Source organism: Apodemus sylvaticus, chromosome 10 (genome assembly GCF_947179515.1).
Source record: "Apodemus sylvaticus chromosome 10, mApoSyl1.1, whole genome shotgun sequence".
Lineage (NCBI taxonomy): Eukaryota > Metazoa > Chordata > Mammalia > Rodentia > Muridae > Apodemus > Apodemus sylvaticus.
In genome coordinates, this window is record NC_067481.1 from 95,968,541 (window position 1) to 95,987,697 (window position 19,157).

At 49.9% G+C, this 19,157-nt stretch overlaps 2 pseudogenes; one reads left to right on the top strand and one right to left on the bottom strand.

The window, feature by feature from the left end:
* Nucleotides 1–4,257: 4,257 nt before the first annotated feature.
* Nucleotides 4,258–6,690, top strand: LOC127694481 (tryptase-like; annotated as a pseudogene).
* A 9,752-nt stretch (nucleotides 6,691–16,442) lies between these two features.
* LOC127693948 (serine protease 29-like) lies at nucleotides 16,443–18,196 on the bottom strand (annotated as a pseudogene).
* Between the last annotated feature and the right edge of the window lie 961 nt (nucleotides 18,197–19,157).

Here is a 19,157-nt window from a genome sequence, read left to right on the forward strand (position 1 = left end):
TGCTTTGTCCTGTGTGACTGTCATCTCTTGGAGGCCTGCTCTTCTGTGAATTGGAAATGAAGGTTGTGTGGATCTGGGGTAGAGAGGAGGTGGGGGAGGGGGAGCTGGGAGGAATGGAGGGAGGGGAAACTGTGATCAGGATGGACTGTATGAGAGGGTTTAATATTCAATAAAAATATTGAAAATAAGCTTGTATTCAATCAACTTAAGACTACTTTTATGCCTACCATTATTATATCTATGTAAAATTATCCATGACAAAAAAATAATACTTTTAACATTAAAAAAAAAAAGATGGCTCAGTGTATAAAGGGACTTGCCACCAAACCTGACCACATGACTTAGTGTCCTGGGACCCACCCAGTAGAAAGAGAGAACCAATTCCTGTATATTGTCCTGTGACCTCTGTGTGTGCACACACATGGATACAAGCTTGCTGGTGAGCTAGCATACTTGGTGAGTTCTGGAACAGTGAGAGAGCTGATCTCAAAAATAAAACCAAATAAGAAAAAAGCACAGAGAGAGACAGAGAGAGACAGAGACAGAGAGAGACAGAGACAGAGAGAGACAGAGAGACAAACAGACAGAGAGACAGATAGAGAGACAGACAGACAGAGAGACAGAGATGTGGGCAGAATTTGAGGAATGACACACATTTGTAGAAACATAAACACACACACACACACACACACACACACACACACACAATTTCATACGGAAACTTCCAGAAAAGCCATTTGTCTGGTTCAAAGGCTTTTATTTCTGGAACACTTAACCGTTTGGACTGAGTGAGAGCTTCAGATTTTCACCGGCCTCTCCTTTTTTTCTTTTCTTTCTTTTATAAAAAGGGGATGACTTTTTGATGGTGCTGCCCTACAGCCGTCCCTTCCCCAGTAAGGACACATTTAGAGACACTGTCACTGAGGGATTCTCAAGCATTGCTTGGTGTCCTCCTACTCCCTCACTGGGAATGTGGAAGCAGAAGGAACCAGAATGGAATCCCTGGGGTGCTTGGTCTCCCCTATGTCCGTCAGTCTGATGTGGACAGCTGGACTATTCAGTCCCTTTTCTGGGCTTTTCTGAGCCCAAAGTTTCTGAGGATTGCATTTTGTAAAAATTATACTCAAGCAGGGCTGTCTGATATTTCTCACGATTAGGCTGAAGTCAGACATCTCATGATCACAGCTGTGGCTCAGACCTGGTCATGTCTTATCAAATGCCGGCCACTTCAGTTCCTGGTGCTTGATGCTCGATAAGAGACCCTCAGTCTTCCCAGAGAAGCTCCTCTGCTCGCCCCTCACTACCATGCACGGAGCTTTATCTGATTTCTTAACAGAATTTTAATAAATGATTCATTTATCTGTGACTATATTGACTCGTAGTCTTCTATTTTAGTCAAGGAATCTCCATGTCTTTCTTTTCCCCCAGTTCCTATTTGCTATGCGAGGTTGTGACAGGGACTCCAGGGCCACCTGCAAGCTGGCTTCTGTCTTTCAGCTCCTGCTCCATTTCTTTTGAATTTCAGGTCCTCTTGCACTTCCTTTGATCCAGAATCCTTCTACTGGCAGATGATGTTTCAGACCCCCATCCGGGGATGAGTGCTGCATGTAGCTCTCAGAGTGTCTACATTTTTGTCCCCTCTCAGGGAACAAAGTTATGTATTATTACACACATGAGTGTATGCAAATTCAGACACACACATGTGCTTAGGCAGTCCACATGGGCACAAATACTGTCAAGTTCTCTGGGAAGATTTAAAAAAAGACTAACCCCGTCCTTATAAAAGCACTCAGGACAAAATCAAGGTGTGATTCCAAAAGCAAACTTGAGAAACTATAGGGCAAGTGGACCGTGTCACCAGACAGAAGAACTGGTAAGGTTGAGAAGGCTCAAAACCCAGGGAATCTCAGAATTGAGAACATCAGGCATGGAGCCCTACCAAACTATCTGATCTGGGATGCATAACCAAGACACCCCACTGAGAGGACCATGACAATTAGTCAGGTAGCCCAAAACCTTGGAGTTCTACATGCTAATGAGGTATCTAAATAGGCCTTAAATGTTCAGCCAATGAATGAGCTTCCCTTCCTGGGTGTTCCTTCCCACAAAAGGTATTTATTTCCTGGTTCACCTGTATTAAGGTGTATGCCTTTACATCCACCATCAAATACAGCAGTTTGGACAAGCATGGACCATCTTCTTAGTCAAGGATGGCCATGGGTGGTGGGGGTGTGGGAAGGCCTTTGTTGCAAAGAACCCCACCTAATCTTCCCCACAAAACCTCCTCTCTTTCAACTCCTCAGTACCCTCAGCACTCACTTGGAACCAAAACTGGGAAAAAAAACCCAGTCCTGGGCTCAGCATAGGTAACCTGATGCATAGGTATCCTGAGAGGACTATGAACCTCTGTTCTGGACTCCCAGTGGCACCCCAGTTGCGTCTGGATACACAGGAGGCCAGGGAGCACAGTATCCATCTCAGATTGTACTGTTTCTCCTCCAGGGAAACACAGACAGCGACTTGCTTGTGGTGCTCAGGCATGCCAATGGTGTGGCACAAGGAACAAAGTGCTTCTTGGATTTGCAGAACACGGATAAAGGATGACTTTCAGGAGGGTGGGTAACCCCAAAGCAATTGCACCATGAGTCTCACCTCACCATGGACAAAGATTCCCCTCCCCTAATTAACCTCCCATACTTTATATACACTCTTACCTCAGCCCATGAGGTTGTGTGCACTCAGGGCATTACTGTCTGACATCTAATGGCCCTCACTATCCCTTTCTCCTCTTCCTCCTCTTCTTCCTCTTCTTCCCCCCTCTTCTCTCCTCTTTTTCTTCTTTCATGTCCTTCTCCTCCTCCTCTTAGTTTTTTGTTTTTGTCTTTGTTTTTTGCTTTCTTTCTTTCTTTCTTTCTTTCTTTCTTTCTTTCTTTCTTTCTTTCTTTCTTCCTTCCTTCCTTCCTTCCTTCCTTCCTTCCTTCCTTCCTTCCTTCCTTTCTTTCTTTCTTTCTTTCTTTCTTTCTTTCTTTCTTTCTTTCTTTCTTTCTTTCTTTCTTTCTTTCTTTCTTTCTTTCTTTCTTTCTTTCTTTCTGAGACAGGATTTCTCTGTGTACCCCTGGCTCTCCTGGAACTCACAGAGATCCACCTGCCTCTGCCTCGCAAGTGCTGGGATCAATTGTCTGGCCACCATGATCTGGTCTTTCCCTTTTTTTTTTTCTGTGAAGGAATCAACAGACAACAGGCTGTTCTGAAGATGTTGATTGTCCTGCTGCAGGACAGCATTCTACAACACATCTCCATGTGTGCATTCATGATCCACACCCACATCGCACACACGTTTCTATGGCTACAATGAAAACTGCAAGCTCTTGGATACAGTTCTCCCCCAAAGTGTCCCCCAGGTTTTCTTCCATTTTGTCCAGGGCTGCTGGTCTACACTGCCTCCCTGCAGCCCTCCAGGCAAAGGGGAGGGCAAAGGTCATGCACCGAGTTGGCCTAGGTCTCCAGCAGCCCCGATTCTCCTCCAGTCTCTGGGTAGCCCCCCCTTCTCTCACCATTGGGGAAACAAAGGCTCAGAGTTCACTCAGTTTGTGCTGGCTCACTCCTAGTGGCTTCTATCACAGCCCTGGGAAGTGCCTAGCATTATGCCTGGGCAGCTGGCCCAGAGGGCTGGTCATGGCCTCCTCCCTGGTCTGGCCTGCCCTCTGCTGGAGACACTGAGAACTGTGACATGAGGATCAAAGCAGGCTTTGCAGATGGTTGTAGCCTCAAGGTTTCATAAATTCGGGAACATACAAAAGCAGCAGACAGTCCTATTTCCGTAATAATTGGGAAACAAACTTGGAAGTCAGTACCATCTCCTGCACTAGCTGTAAGGCTTGTACATCTTCTTTGTTCTGTGGTTCCTTTAACCTATCAATTATTTTCAGTTATGTTGAAAGTTGACATTTAAAGATACACTCATTCCCAGAGCTTCCTTGATGTGGAACTAGACTTCCTCCTCTTACCATCTTCTTTCTGGGGCAGAACTTTATCTTCAGATTCCAGGGTAGCAGAGATGCTGGTAACACATTCCTTCAGAATCGTGCTTAGGATCTCTCTCTCTCTCTCTCTCTCTCTCTCTCTCTCTCTCTCTCTCTCTCTCTCTCTCTCTCTCTCTCCACTGTGTCCCTCCTAGCTAGTCTGGTGTACGCAGGTGCCTCGTGAGTTGTCTTGAGTCCTCCCTGTCTCTCTCCCTGACCCTCACAGGCCACAGGAATGGGGGAGTCTGGAGAATCCCAGGTTAGCTCCGATCCAGGAGTGCCAACACTGGGCCCCAAGGTTGCTTCTTGTCTTCATCCAGGCCCAGCCCAGCAACCAGTGGGCATTGTGGGAGGACATGAGGCTTCTGAGAGTAAGTGACCCTGGCAGGTGAGCCTGAGATTTAAATTCGACTTCTGGATGCATTTCTGCAAAGGCTCCCTCATCCACCCACGGTGGGTGCTCACGGCGGCACACTGTGTGGGACCGTGAGTCTCCCTGGGCCTGGCAGGTTGGGGCAAGGAATGAGGAAGAGAGTGGGGTAGGATGGGATCATCACACACCATCTCTGGGTTTCTGGAAGTGACATGGACTTCCTTAACGAATGCCTCTTCTCTTTAGGAATATCATTGGCCCCAACATGTTCAGAGTACAACTTCAAAAGAAGTATCTATGTTACCATGACAACGTGCTGACTGTGAGTCAGATCATCCCACACCCGGACTCCTACACCATCAAGACTGGGGCAGACATTGCCCTGTTGAAACTCACAAACTCTGTGAACATTTCCAGAAATGTCCACCCTGTCTCCCTGCCTCCCGCCTCCACAACCTTCCCCTCAAAAACATTGTGCTGGGTGACAGGATGGGGCTACACAGGTGAAAATGGTATGTGTTAGAGACAACTGAGGTGAGACAAGAGAGGGCATGACCCTACCACAGCCCCAGCACAGGGCTCCCTCCAGCTTATAGGATGGAAATCTGAAGACCTAGGAAGTGGGAAGGCATCAGAACAACAGGGCTCCCAGGTCCCATAAGTCAGGAGACCCCAGCGTAGCTAGGATAAGTCATTCGGTTCCTCAAAATTCAGACACTTTGTACTGGCTGGTTTTGAGTGTCAACTTGACACAGGCTGGAGTTATCACAGAGAAAGGAGTTTCAGTTGGGGAAGTGCCTCCATGAGATCCAACTGTGAGGCATCTTCTCAATTAGTGATCGGGGGTGGGGGGTGGGGGGGCCTTGTGGGTGGTGTCATCTCTGGGCTGGTAGTCTTGAGATCTATAAGAGAGCAGGCTGAGCAAGCCAGGGGAAGCAAGCCAGTAAGAAACATCCCTCCATGGCCTCTGCATCAGCTCCTGCTTCCTGACCTGCTAGAGTTCCAGTCCTGACTTCCTTTAGTAATGAACTGCAACATGGAAGTGTAAGCTCAATAAACCCTTTCCTCCCCAACTTGCTTCTTTCCTCCCCAACGTCATGATGTTCGTGCAGGAATAGAAACCCTGACTAAGACACACTTCATGTCTGAATGGGCCACAGTCTGCATGTATTTCAGGAATTTGATTGAAAATGATACCACACTTACCAACAATGTTACACACATACACACACACAGAGAGAGAGAGAGAGAGAGAGAGAGAGAGAGAGAGAGAGAGAGAGAGAAGGAAGAAGGGAGGGAGAGAGGGAGGGAGAGAGAGGGAGGGAGGAAGAGAGAGAGGGAGAGAGGGAGGGAGGGAGAGAGAGAGAAGCTGGTTACAACTTCAGGCACTGGCATTTCACAAGCCTACTCAGAAACACGCATTTCATGGGCTGTGGCCCAGGCCACAGGTATTGTGTGTGGCTGGACAGCTCCCAAAGCCAGGCATGCTGACCTGCCTTCCACTGACCAGAATGCACGCTAAAGACCCTCAGGACTGTCCTCCTTCTCTGAATAAGGTCAGAAATTCAGGTCTAGCCTGACTCAAAGAGGGACTTATGCGCAGAACTACCCTCAGAGAACAGGGTTAGCTGAGCCCGTCCCAGCCTGGCACCTGGGACCCTGCTACAGGATGGTCTTTCTTTCACCCACAGTAAAGCAGCCAGCACGGTTTCCTTTGATGGAGGTGGAAGTTCCCATTGTAGAAAACCGCCTCTCTGACAGGATGTATCACAAAGGTCTCAGCAAAGGTGACCATGTCCGCATTGTCCGTAACAATATGCTGTGTGCTGGGAAAGAAGGACGTGACTCCTCTTGGGTGAGTTCCTGTCCCCTCACCCTGCCACCCCCACCCAGCCTTTATAAGAGTACTGACCCGTGTCCTCTCTAGGGCGACTCCAGAGGACCTCTGGTCTGCAAGGGAAAACACACCTGGCTGAAGGCAGGTGTGCTGAGCTGGGGCAAAGGCTGCACATGGCCAGACAGGCCTGGAGTCTACACCCGGGTCACCTATTACTTGGACTGGATCCACCGCTATGTCCCCAGGGACTTCTGAGTCACATCCAGGGTGACCTCTGTTGCTCCCAACATGCTGCTTCCTGCCCGGGTGGCATCCCTGCCTTCCTCTCCTGCTCCCCATCCTGAGCCCCAACTCTGCTCTACCTAAGCCCCTGACCACCCGTGTCCCTCCCACTCAGGTAGCTACACTGTGCAGGCGGCCACTCTCTGCTGTGGCTCAATAAAATGCATCAAAGCTGCTGTGAGTTTGCTGTGATTCTGGCATCAAGAGGAGTAAAGGAAGTGCCTGGGAGAGTCGGGGTGATGTTGCTTGAGTTTGGGGTGACAGCCGTGGGCCTTGGCTGCTACAGTGAGGTGGATCCTCCTCACCACCCTGTCTGTCATCTTAACTTCTCTCTACACATGTTCATTCCTTCTGTGTAAGGAGCAACTACACCCTACCCTTGGGATCCAGGAAATAGCAGGAAAACTTTAAAAGAGAAATACAGGGGGTGGGAGGGTTAGAGAGATGGTTCAGCAAGTAAAGGTCCTTGTCATTTATACTTAAACACACACACATCATGATCACAGTAAAAATATGCAAATAAATGTAAAATTAAAATCTTAAGATGCTGGGTGCTGGTGGTACATGCCTTTAATCCCAGCACTTGCAAGGCAGAGGCAGGGGGATCTCTATGAAATCAATGCCAGCCTGGTCTGTAGAGAGAGTTCCAGGATACCCAGAACTACATGGAGAAACCCTGCCCCAGAAAAAGCAGATAAAGAAAAAACCCAAAAGATAAACCTAGGACTCAGTAGATAATACAGTCAGTAAAACAGGAAGACAGGAGTTAGGTCCCAGAACTGACTTGAAAAAACAAGGAGTAATAAGACATGACCTTAGCCCTAGCCCCAGGGAGCTGGAAACACGCACCTAGAGACATGAGTGAGATCCTGACAAAACCAGGACACCCCAATTTGTTGTTGGGTTGGTTTCTTTTGGCAGGGGATGTCATTTTGGGTGTTTGTTTTTATATTTGGTTTTTCAAGAAAGGGTTTCTCTGTGTAGTCATGGTTGTCCTGGTTGTCCTGGTTGTCCTTGCTCTGTAGACCAGGCTGGCCTTGAACTCATAGAGATCCTTCTGCTCCTGCCTCCCAAGTGCTGGGATTAAATGAGTGAGTCATAACCACAGTGCTGGGAAAAACAAAACAAAACAAAGAAAATAAGAAATATAGTGCTGTGAGGAATGACATCTAGGGTTGACCTCTGACCTGCACATGGACACACAGACATGTGCACACATACAGAGAAAAGGGGGAAGAGGACTGAGGACTGCAAGGCTTCCCACAAACAAACCAAGAAATGTAGCACAGCCTGCACCCTTCCCCTCAGCCAGGCACACTCCGCCATCCTACCTGCGGGTGACAGGAGACATCCTTTCTTGTCAGATTGACAGTTAGGTCCCATGACTGTGCCCAGTGGGGACTGTCCTGGAGGCTCACCTTCCCACAGACACTGCCACACTCAGGTCAGCTCCATTCCTGCTGTTTGAAATGCATTGTGAGGGTTACAGTCAGCTGCAGTGGGGGACCTTAGCCTGTCCCCATGAGGACTTCTCAGGCCATTACTGTTTCTGTGCATGTAGGTGTCCTGTGCCTGGAACCTGCTGCCAAAAGGTGTGGCTGAGATCTTGGGGTAACAGATCTCCATTTGTCTAAACAATAGAAAACTGCTCCCTTGGGGAAGTGTGTCTTCATCTCCCTTCAGTAATCAAAAAAGTCAGAAATATTGCACTGTTGCTGATGCTGCCTGTCCTTTCTCACTGTGTGTGTGTGTGTGTGTGTGTGTGTGTGTGTGTGTGTGCATATTTTTGGAAAACAGATGTCTTAAAAAATCAATAAATATAACAAGGTTTCTCACTTGCCTGGGGCTTGCTCAATTAGCCTGGGCTGGCTCATCAGGAGGCCTGAAGTCCTCTGTCTCCACCTGCCCAGCCACAGGATCACTAAGGTGCCACCATGCCCAGGGATTTGTTGTTCCTTTGCTTTTGTTTTGTTTCACATCCTGATCACCTTTAATCCTCCCTGTACCTTCCCCTGCCCTCCATTCCCCTCCCCCTCCTGCCTCCACTCTTTCTCCATTTCCCTTCAGAAAAGAGCCAGTCTTCCTTGGAAATCAGCCAGCTGTGCATATCCAGTTGCACACAGGGCCCCTCCTCTCCTCTTCAGGCACAGGGCAACCCAATAGGAGGAAAGGGTCCCAAAGGTAGGGTAGAGTCAGAGATGGCCCCTGTTCCGTCCCACTGTGGGAGTCCCACAAAAAGACCAAACTGAGCCGGGCGGTGGTGGCGCACACCTGTAATCCCAGTACTCTGGGAGGCAGAGGCAGGTGGATCTCTGAGTTCGAGGACAGCCTGGTCTACAGAGTGAGTTCCAGGACAGTCAGGACTACACAGAGAAACCCTGTCTCGAAGAAAACCAAATCCAAAAAACCAAAAAAAAAAAAAAAAAAAAAAAAAAAAAAGACCAAACTACACAACTGTCACACAGGTGCAGAGGGCCTAGGTCAGGCCCATGCAGGCTCCCTGGTGGGCACTTCAGTCTCTGTGAGCCCAGGTGAGTTGATTCTGTGGCTTTCATGTGGTGTCCTTCACCCCTCCTTCAATCCTTCCTCCCCTCTTCCCAGCACTCCTCAGGCTCCATCTGAGGTTTGGCTGTGGGTCTCTGCATCTGTTTCTGTCAGCTCCTGGGGGAAGCCTCTCTGATGACAACTCGGCTAGGCAAGACTCTCTGAGGTCAGCAGAGTATCACTGGGAATCATTTCATTGACTTCTAAATATTTTTCCAGTCGTCTTTGGTTCTCTCCTAGGTCTCTGGGCTCTCCAGCCTCTGGTTCCTGGCCCTCCAGGCCGTGTCAGGAGTGGGTTCCCTCTCAGGCTGGATCAGCCATGGTTGGCCACTTCCACAATTTTGCACCACATTTACCCCAAAACATCTTGCAGGCAGACAAAGTGTATGTTAAGGGTTTTGTGGATGAAATTGTGTCCTGATCCCTCCACAGGACAGAGGAGATGGCCGGGTCAGGCTTCATATCCCACATTGCTAGAAGTCTCAGCTGGGGTCACCCCACAGATTCCTGGGAGTTTCCATTGCAATAGATTTTTGGCCCCTCCCAGAGAGACGTCCCCATTCTTTCCAATGGGTTCTTAGGACCCAAATTCATGTCCTCATAATTACAAGACACAGCTTTGCTGACTGAGACATCCATGCAGCCCTGGCTGTGGTCCTATGGAGATTGTTAAGGACATTGAGTAAGTGTCACATAGAACGTATGCACCCTGGCCTGGCACACTGCCATGCTGCTACCTGAACTTGATACCCAAAGACCCGTGTCCCCATGCTTGTCTGCTCTGACATGACACATGTCCCAGCTGTCCCCCGTCTCTCACTATGGAGCTCAAGCTGACAACCAATTCATGACCATCCTGCCTCAGTGTCCCCTGTGCTGGGCTGGCAGGGTCCACCTCGTCCAGCTCCCCCACCCCCGCCTCTTATCAGGCCTCTGTGCTGCCTCCTCTGTTACAACAGGATTGTCTTAAGATCCTAGCGATGCTGAGGCTTGAGGCTGCTTCCCAATGGCGGGCTCCTAGTGAATCCTGGGAAGAGGCCACAGTGTTTCTGGAGAGGTGGTTTCCACACATTATTGACTAGTGCTGGGTACAAATGTGGGAATTTGTAGCGCTGAATTGTGGCTGCATAATGAGGCACATACATGCTTCTGTGTGTAGTGATGTTTGCCAGAGTAGGGTGAGTGTATCATTGGACTCATCTAAAAATATCCACAAGTTTCAATTCATTGCAACAAAACCACCTCCCTTCCTGTGTCTGTGATCGGTTTGCTTCCTTTCTTGCACTTTTACCATGGGAGGTGGCTGTACCTAGAGATGGGAGATTTCAGTTTTGTGGCAGCATTCTCTCTCTCTCTCTCTCTCTCTGTCTGTCTGTCTGTCTGTCTCTCTCTGGAACTAATTCTGTGGGGCCAACTCCTGTTCTCAACTGACAAACTTCCCTCCAGCCACACACAGAGTAGAGTTACAGGACTTACATGTGTCTGCTGTTCATGTACAGATGAAGAGTCACTTTCTAGGTGTGGAGGTGCCTTTGTCGTGGTATCTCTACACAGCAGTAGAGCAGTCGCTAAGGCCTTAGGTTCCTGAGGAGGACTGCATTGATTCTACAAAGCCAACTTCCGAGAGAGACAGAGAGACAGGGAGCTCTGAGTGCACATCCTAAACAGCCGCAATACCCAGTCACATGCAAAGGGAGCCCCGCCTAGAGTTCCTGTAGCTGAGGAGGGGTTGGTAGACACCAACACCCGATTAGAAGCCCATTCCTAGCCACAGCCAACAGGATGTAATCACAGCCACAAATCTGAAAGCCTTGTAGCCTTCAAACATTCCGTGTGAGTTCACAATCACAGTTGTGCTCCTCCAAGAGAAAATATGGGCTCCTCCAACACAAAACACAAACTGTTAAAAGCAACGTTACTCCCAAGAGTCCCAATTAGAAACAGCCCAAATTTCCATTAACTTGTACCAGAAGGAGTGAATCCTGTGGAATCCTTTAACAGACAGTATTAGCCACAAGGGAAGAGCCAGGACACCGTGGGAAACTCCATCTGTGCTCAGAAACAGAGCAGAGGAGACCCAAGTCTGGAGACACAGGCCTGCCTTCTCAGCCACGGGAGAGGCTGAGGCAGAAGGATTGCCTGTGAGGTCAAGGCAGCCTGGCAACCTGACAATACTACCTCAAAATGCCAAAAAGGACTGGGAACGTAGCCTGATGGTAGACTTTTTCCTACACATGCAAAACTCCAGAATAGACAGGGCATCGAATACTTGCACAAGAAACCACCTGGCTTCCTGCCAATCAGGAGGCAGAGAGTGTGGGTCAGGCAGAGCACAGCAAACTGATGGGACCCACTTTCTGTCTGTATTCTGAGGGTTTCACAGCCACATCTGCATTACAAAACTCCTACCCTGTGTGGTCCCATGAGACTCTGGGAGCTGGGAGGGATGCTGGGATCATGGTCATTCATATAACCTGTCACCACCCACTTTCCTGTAGAAGGTACCAGGTCCCAAATCCTGCTTCCCACAGCATCTAATCCCAAACTCTGCAGTTGAACACAAGCTGGGCTGTCCACCTTCATCGGCCAGAAGCCCAGATAATAGCAAATTAAAGCCTATGAAAAGAGTGAATATTCTCTGAAAGAGCTTGGCATGGAAATTTGAGGCCAGTCTGAGCCACATAGATCTCTCTCCTCCAAAAGAAATAAAATTGAAAAGGACCCTGAAGAGTGGGAAGGGATGTTTTCTGCCTGCTGAACACAAAAGGAATTATGAAGTAATCCCTTCCTCACCTACCAGTCTGCACACCTGAACTGCAGTTCTCTGTTCTGCTCCTCCAGCACCACCTGGAGGCAGTGTGCATGAACAGCAAAGAGCACTCATCCCAAGCACACTCTGCCACTTGTGATGGCTAATGTCTGTTGTCACACTGAAGACGACCCCTGACCCCAAAGCCAGTTTGTACAGTATGAAGTAACCCCTTGCTCACATACCAGTCTGCACACCGGAACTGCATTTCTCTGTTCTGGTCCTGCAGCGCCACCTAGAGGCAGTGTGCATGAACAGCAAGAGCATTTTCCAAGGATTTATTCTTAGAAGCACACTGGAAGCTTGTCCAGACCTTTGCTTTCTGCAATTGCCTGAAAACCTTTCTTTTGCTGTTCTTCTCATTAAAGCCATATCCAGATTACACAAGGCAAGAGACAGATGGGCAGATGACTCCCTCGTGAGAAACCATTTCCTACTCCCTGTGCCCATTGCAAGCCCAGGCTGCCTTGTCTGTGTGAGGTCACCTGAGGCCCCCATTGGTGATCCTGCTGTTGTTCTTAGGTGACAAGACCTAGAGATAGGACACCTGGCCACCCTGATAGAGGCAGGACCAGGCCACCATGAATGAGCACATCCAGTGATAGGATCAGAGAGAACTAGAGACCATGTGATTTGGGTCAGGTAGCTGTTAGCTCGGAACCACAACCTAGCCAGTGAGAGGTCCTGTCGCAGTTCTGGGCTAAGAGATGCTGTTAGAGAAAGGATGTGGTTGCCCAGGGCTAGTGTTGCAAGAGGGAGAGCTGGGTTGAGGTACCAGCACTTGGGTACCACTGTTTGAGATTAAAATTAACAGAGTTCTTGGGACCCTTGAGTTACAGCTGATAAGATGTCCCCAGATAGATACCAGCCTGTGTTTGAGGGGAACATGTATTAATGATGAAGTAGCCCTGGGTTAGGCACAGTACTTTCCCAAGATCAGAAAAGTCCTTCTCTCCAGTTCTGGGTGATCCAGGGAGAAATCCCCATTGTCCACATGAGCAGTCATGTATGATGCTTGGTCACGTGTGAGGTTGTCTGGTTCCCAGCATCCTCAGGTTGAAGTTGAGGGAGCAGGAATAATCAAGGGCCCAGATGATGGGGCTGTGGAATGCAAGCTTCTTGCTGGGTGCCTCTGATTATCATTGCATTGATGGAAGTTCAGGCTGAGCCTTGAGCAGATGGGAAGTTGGCCTGGGAGTCAGGGACCAAGCAGGAATTCCGTGGGACTGAGAAGAACAGCTTGAGATAGGAAGGAGGAGAGGGGCTTGGGCCATTCTGTTTTGACAACTCTACCTGACACATAAGAGTATCTCCCTGCATTGACCTGCTGATCTTGAGTGCTCAGGGTCACACTTGTCCTGGTCTCTTCTCGTGGGTTCAGACCCAGAGATGAGCAGGGGGAGAGGTCCAGAGTCACCCCTGTCTGCTGCTGTGTGTGACCTTAGGAAAACCACTGTCTCCATGGTCCTTAACATGGAGTTCAGGGGCAATCTCACCTGCCTTGGGAGGAAGGAGCTGTTCCCAGGGAGGAGTGTCCCTAGGAAAAGATCCCAAGGACACCTGTCAGGGGCATCTAGATACAGTGTCTCATTCATGAGAATGCCCAGGGTGGACAGAAACATCTCTGTGCAGACCGCCCCAGCATTCAATTATGATTTTCTTCATTTAATTTTTTTGTCTTTTTAATTTAATTCTCTTATATCTTAAAAGAGCATTTTGCTATTTAAAAAGCAAGGATGTCAGACTCGGGGCATCACTCAATGGCACAGTGCTGGTTTACTAAGCACAAATTCTTGTTTCAACAAGCACTGTAGCAAGGAACTCACCCAAGCACCAGTGTTCATTGATGGAAACCCATCTGATTTTTGTTTTAGAGATAATGACCGGGCATGAAAAATTTTTGAGGAAGTCAGGCATGTAACAACTCCAGGTATCACACTTATGACCACCATCTAAATGTGTGCCCTGCTAGGCCCGGCCCCAAGGGCACTAACTGTCCTTGATCCAGGCTAACCCTGCAGAAGACACTACACAGGATTTCCAGGGTATGAGGAGGAGGAGGACCCCTATGGGCGTGTAGACACTAAGCCTGGAGAAGATGCATCCACAGACCTGGTACCCTGTTCTCTGAGAGTGACTGCCAGGGCCCTTCCAGAGGAAAGCCACTATAGTGTCATCAGTAAGAACTGTGGAGACAAAGCCCCTCCTAGGGGTAAGAGGGAGGTTACAGCAGGAATAGCACAGGGATTCCTTCTCTGGAAGTCAGTGACATCTTATAGACCAGTGGTTCACAAGCTTCCTAACACTACCACCCCTTAATACAGTTCCTCGTGTGTGGTGACCCCTCCCTGACCCTCAATCACAAAACTACTTTCACTGCTACTTCATAACTGTGATTTTGCTGATTTTGTGATTTGGGGGGAGTTAGGGGGAAGAGCCAGCTCAGTTGAGGCAAAAGAGCTAGTTCTCATGACTGAGCTCCATCCCTGAGACCCTCATGGTCAGAAGAAAGGAGCTGATTCCTACAAGTTGTCTTCTGAACTCAAACTTCTTCTCCCCTCCCCCCCCACACACACTTGTGCACCCTGATAGGTAGGCTACAGGAACATATGCTTACACATTCTTCTGAAGGGCAGCAGAACACCTTTAGTATGTATGGTCTCTGTCACCTAGAGGTGAGGACAAGTATTGACTCCCTGTTCCAGATCTTAGTGTCCCTGTGAGCCACACAGAAATACTTCAAAAGACACTGACTGCCACAACAGGCATGGACACCCAATGCCACACAGAGCACAGCTGGGCACAGACTTTGGGCTCAAAAAGTCTACTGATGACATTTCTCTAGCCCTGGCTTCCAGTGTGTCACAAGCAAAAAAGTCAGTCCTTGGGGCACCTGGGGTCCCTGTGGCACTGGAAGGGTCTTAAGCACAGTTGTGGAGAACCAGACTCTACATCAGTCAGAGGAGCAGTGACCACTGCCCCAGAAACCTGACAACCCTATGTTCTTGGCAGCCTGAGGACCCACTCCTCATATCTAGGAAGGGGGCGTTGCAAGAGAAAGGGCTGGATCAGTCCATTTCCAGGATCCTGGGAGCATTGGATAGCTGTGGTCCAGAGACTCCAGGCTCTGCTACCCTTTACCCTCTGAGCCTGAAGCAGTGTCAACCAGGTTGTGTGCTACTGAAAAGCCTTTACCTTCTACCCTTCCTGTCCAGGGGAGGTGCTAGAGCACTGGGCAGGTCTTGCTATTAGTGAGATGTGTTGGAGAAATACTGGTGTGTGTGTGTGTGTGTGTGTGTGTGTGTGTGTGTGCATGTGTGGCTCTGAGTGTGTGTGTGTATGGATGTGTGTATGTGTGTGTGTGTGTGTGCATGTGTGGCTCTCTCTCTCTCTCTCTCTCTCTCTCTGTGTGTGTGTGTGTGTGTGTGTGTACTCAGAGAGCATGTGACAGCTTGAGGACATTAGTTGTTCCACTATCCAGGGAAGCAGGAAACTAGCAGTCTCCCTGGAGTCACCACCTCTGTCTCATTGCTCTGCCAACCTACAGGCAAGAAAGGGAAAGAAACTAAAGGCATCCACTTCCCTTTCAGAAGAACAGAGGCTGGACCTGCTGGGAGCTCCACAGGCCCTAAGTTCTCCCTCACAATCCTGGTTCCCCCTCCAGACTCAGCAGAGCCCCAGTCAGAGCTTCTTCCATCCCCACTCCAACCTTGTACCCAGCATTTGATGAAATGAATCTGGTCTGAGGCTAGCACTCCACTCCACAAAGGTCTGTGCCAGTCACGGCCCTGTGCATCTAATGACCTCTGCAGACTCTCAGCTCCTAGGTGGAGGCTCAGGGTGAGAGGACAGCCCTGTTTGAGCCTGAGGTCTGCTGCTCACAGTGAAGAGTTAATCAGCCCCTCCCTACCATGCACCCAGGGTCAGAACTCATGTGTGGGAGGTTGTGTAGCCCTTCACCCTCACCCTTACCCTGTGCATTAAACAGTTATCACTGTGCACAGTTCAAGGCAACAGACCCAACCATGCCAGTAACCTTAGCCACATTGGGTATCTGAATCTACTGCGTTCTAGGGTCCCAATGCAGCAGTCCTGTGGCCCCATGGTGACATTGATGAGAGTCAGAGTATCATTGTCCCAAGGATGCAGAAACTTGGGATTGTTACCCTTTCTACCACAATGTCACCACAGCCAGGTTACAGGATAATACAGGGATGCTGGGTGCTTGGGGGACGTGAATCGGCCTGTTAACTATTCAGGGAGTCTGTGGATCACAGACGAGGACACAGTGAGAGCTGCCTGAGTCCCACCCTGGGTGAGCTCAAGCCTTGGGTTCCTCATTTATAAAACCATTGAAACAGCATCCACGGGTGTTTCCAGTGGAGATAAATGGATTTGTATTCACATTAAAAGAAAGCCTGAGCATGAAGAATGTGCAACACATCTTTATTTAGGAAGCCAGGAAACAGAGCCATGTCTGTCAGTAGCTAATGCTTGGTACAGAGCCTAAATCCTGACTGTCCACTCTGGAATCATGACCAAAGCCAACCCATCCTCAGCTGACCGCCATGGGGCTCAGGAGAAGCTCTGCATCTGCTGCGTGATCCAGGGCAGGAAGGACTGTACACGTGCACCGACCCCAGGGATGTCCCTCAGGGCACAGCCGAAGCCCCAGCTCACCACTCCCACCAGGGTCCAGGAGCCTGTCACATTGCAGACCAGGGGCCCACCTGAGTCACCCTGGAAGGGAAAGAATCTCTGATGACTGCTAGCCCTGACCTGGGAATGAGGACCGAGAGGAGGAGGTGAGTGGGACTCACATAGCAGGCATCCTGCCCATGGCTGCCTGTGCACATCCTGTAGGATCAGTCTCTGACCACAATCCTCGTACTTGGTGGCCTTGTGGTACAGCTCCTCACAAAGTGCATTGTCCACTATCTTTACCTGCACCTGCTACAGGCGGTAGGGAGGAGGCAGCGATCCTGAGAAGAGAGTTGTGGCTAGCTGGTGTTCCCTAGATCCCCCACCTAACCCACAATTCCCCTGTTCCACCTGGGGATACAGGGAAGGATTATATCCATCATAGCTCTATCCCTGTCCTGGTCTGATTTGTCCTTGACCTCAGCATCATCCTCCTGGCTGATAGATGCCAGTTCCAAGGGCCCACATCTACCTGTGAGTTTTAGGATTCTGTCTGCTTGCCTGTCAAGGGACAAAAACAAATGCTTTTTCCCCTTGATATTTTCTCCAAATTACTTTATTATTAGTTGGAAAATAAGAAGCAGCAATTCCACCTCAGAGTCATAGATTCTGGGACCTGCTGTGTCACTGGCCTCAGGTACAGGTACTGTCCTGGGCAGCTCGAATACCACAGTGATGTGACCAGTTAGTCATGCTGGCCAGTGACACTCCATGCTCTCTGGCTCCTGCTCCCAGGCCCTGGGTGTCACCCACCAGGATCCTCAGGTAGCAAGTTTGCTCCCACAGCTCCAATCTTTCCCCAGAACTTGCTGCACGTGCTCACTGCACCACAGCCGGTCACCCAGCACACGTCCTTCTTGGTGACCTCGAGAGGCTCAGAGGACAGCTTGACTGGCTTGACAGTAGGAAAGGGTTGAACAGACTCTGCCAGCTGAGCAGAGCCACATCTGAGCCCAGGCCAGCATGGACAAAGTCTGGGTGGAGGATGACCCGGCTGACTTTCAGCTGCTCCTTGCCCCCGTAGAGGTGCACCTCCCCATCGTGGATCTGAAAGGCTGACGGGTCGGCATCCATCCTGAGGCCAGAGAGAGGTTGTGACTGTAGGAAGTTCTCCACAGGCCTAGACAGAATCAACTAGAACCCAGGCCTCTGGACCAGCCTTTCTTGGTCCAGCCTTTCTGATTCACCCCCACATCCTACCCAGCACTAGATGACAAAGGGACTCATTCACGAATGCAGTGGGCAGCAGTCAGCACCCACTGTGGGCGGATGATGGAGCCCTCACAGATGTGCACCCAGAAGGCCCAGTGGTAACTATAGCTCCTCAGGCTGACCTGCCACAGCCACTTCCCCCGTGGGGCCCTATGGCCCCCCAAGATGCCCACCAGCACATCCTCAGGCACAGGAGCTGAAACAACAGGTAAGAAGGTTAGTGCATCAGTGCTCAGCCTGATCACCCTCCCTCCCACTGGGGCAGCACAGGCCACACACATAGCTCCATAACACTGGGGACAGAGCTGTGTGGAGCCTCTGTAGAATGGAGGGAGTGCAGAGGATAAGGACTCACCTGGGCTTCCAGCAATGGAGCACCCAAGAAAGAAGAGGGTCAGACACAGCTGGATCAGCATCTGTATATTGAGGCACGGGGTGGGAAGTGAGAGGGGTCTGGGAGGAGCCCAGATGGGGATGGAGAGGGCTGGAGCCTCTGCATGACTCTGGGCATGGAGGGGTCTGGGCTTGCCCAGGTTGGGATGGAGATGATTGAAATCCAAAACCAATTAGCAGCATCTGAGGAAGGAAGGGATGGTGGCCTTATCCAGTTGAATCGCAACATGATCTTCCTGTTTAGGCCTCTCAGCCCCTTTATCCTCAAGCCCCGGGTAGTGGGCAGCGGGCTTGGACAGGCCTCTACTTGGAGGTAGAGCTGGGTAGACAGAGGCATTTGACCTCAGAAAGGATGTGAGGGGCTGTTGTCCTATCCTTAGGGACCTGAAGTCCCTTGCACCAAGGTTTCATGGGTATCCCCAACTGCATACAGTAGCATCACTAGGAATGTCAGACAGAGGAGGGCTGGGGCTCAGGCTCCGAAGTACCCTGTATCCCTGAAACAGCCTGTGTTTTATAGATGAGACAATTCCCCATCCATCCAGTGAACTCTAAGACACAGCAGAGCAGGTCCCCCATGCTGGGAACCCACAGTAATATATAACACATGTCACGGGGAGCTTCAGGCCTGTGATTCCTCCGCTGGAGCTGCAGTGTCCAGCACCACAGTATCCTGAGGAGACTGCCCCAGGGCATTCTGCGATGATAGCCTCACTGCCTCAGTGGACAGCTGAGGTTTAAGAGCTCAGTGCTGGTCAAGCACACCCACAGACCAGGTTTATGGCTGCTGTGACTAACTTTATTAGTCACAGATGCTACTTGGTGACTACAGTAGGCCAAGCCAAGCACTCCTGTTTGTGGACCACATAAATAGCACTCGCCTGAAGCCATATTCTGGCTGCTAAAGTCTTTAGGTGGGTGAATGGCCCTGTAAGAAACCCAGGGGACCTCTGTATTCGAGGACAGGCCATGTACCTGTTCCTC